At 62.8% G+C, this 1,648-nt stretch overlaps 1 protein-coding gene across 1 annotated transcript in view; it reads left to right on the top strand.

Moving 5' to 3' along the window:
• The window catches only part of ACVR1B (activin A receptor type 1B), a 21,997-nt gene continuing 20,489 nt past the window's right edge, over positions 141–1,648 (top strand). Inside the window, exon 1 of the mRNA XM_021379167.1 lies at positions 141–362. The gene's annotated coding sequence lies outside the window, so the exon portion shown is untranslated. The remainder of the gene's footprint in view (positions 363–1,648) is intronic.

Below are 1,648 nucleotides of genomic sequence, written 5' to 3'. Positions count from 1 at the left end.
CTCCCTTCCCTTCCCCAACCTGGAGAGGGGGGGGGGTCCCGAATTCCCCCCCCTTTTATTTTTTTTAGGGCTCGCAGCACCCGCTGCCTCTCCGGGCACCTGTTGGTGATGCGTTGGTGGGCACGCGGCGTGCAAGCACCGGGGTCGGTTGCGCTCTTGTGTAACACGGGGAACCTGTTCCGACAGGAGCAGCGCGGCACCGCGTTCCTCCTCCTCCGGCCCCCTCTCGCCGTCCTGGGTTTCGCGCCGGCGTTCGGCTGCAGGGAGAGGGAAGAACCAGGGCGCTGGCAGATCCGGACTTGTCGGCTGGGCTGCGTGAGATGGCTGCGGGGCAGGAGGGGAAGGTGCATGTGCACGTCGCGGTGAGTCCGCCCGCGTTGCAAGGGGAGGAGGGATCCTGAGCGTTGCTGGAACCCGGCGCCGCGTCTGGCTTTTGTGGGTGGGTGGGAAAGGGGGGGGGGGGGGGATAGGTGGCAAAGCAGGGTCAAAGGGAGACCCGTCCCGCAGGATTCTGCCCGGTGCTTTATCCGAAAATGGTCTTTCTATGAATACGTCCGTGTAAAAATAAACAGGAAAGGGCCCGTGGAGGAGCGTACCTCCCGGAAGCGCAGCGGCACGGCGCTGCCTTTGATCCAAGGCGATTGTTTCCGCCTCGTTGGCCTTGTCCCCTGGAAGGTTTGGCCTTTGGGGACCCGAGGAGCAGCTCCGGGACGTGGCACTGAGGTGGCTCTGCCCCACGCGCGGCCCCGACGTGGGCTCCACGGGCATCCCCTGCCCTTGCTGCTCCATGTCTGTCGTAGAAATGTCCGAATTCCTGCAGCTGTAGAGTGATGCATGCGCTGGGAAGCGGAGTCGGGAGCCCGTCCTTTGCTTTCCCTTTAGAAAAGCGTGCACTGATCCTTCGGGCCGACCATAGGTGGGTTCTGCTCTCGCAGAAAAACCAGATCAGAGCAACCTCTGGCCGGCAAACCGTCCCATTAACACCGGCCTCCAGCCCACGCGGAGCCGGTTCCGTGGGGCTGGCCGTCTCCGAGCTTTCCAAGAAAGATAGCTCTTAACTGGAAAGGAAAAGCGGTGTCCAACGACGCATTCTTGAGCTCCGTGGGCTCTTTGGCCAGACAGCCCGGATTCCTCCCCTCGGCCGCTCGCCCGCTGCCAGCAGTGGATGCGGCGGAAACGGCTGTTGCGAAAGTGGAGCGTCAAGGGCCGTGATGCAAAGTTCACCGGGTGCTGGGGGATCTCCCCACGTTGCTGCTTTGCCCGGCTCGGGGCAGAGCTGAGGTGGCACTCGGTGTTTTCGGGAGCTTTGGGGCCGAGCTGCCGCGGTGTGAGCCCTTCCGTGGGGATGGGAGCGCTCCTCGCCCTCCGATTTAAGCCCCCCCCCCAGGTTCCGTTTTCGTGGATGCTGGAGGTGTTTTTCTTCCCTTTCCCAGCAGAAAAGCAGATTTCCCACCGCGTTGAGGCTTTCCTGCTGCCCGCTGCCTCCTCTGCCCTTGTTAGAATTAAGAGATGCGCACTGCTGGGTGTCGGAGGGCAGGCTGCACCTTGAGCGCCGTGTGATTGGGACCCCAGAAGTGTGCCTGGGAATGGACAGTGTGGGTGTGAAGCCTTGAGAGTTGTCAGGGCCAGGCTGTAGGCCCCGAAAATG

The sequence above is a fragment of the Numida meleagris genome, chromosome 32, assembly GCF_002078875.1.
Source record: "Numida meleagris isolate 19003 breed g44 Domestic line chromosome 32, NumMel1.0, whole genome shotgun sequence".
NCBI lineage: Eukaryota > Metazoa > Chordata > Aves > Galliformes > Numididae > Numida > Numida meleagris.
This window is presented reverse-complemented; position numbering and strand designations above follow the sequence as displayed.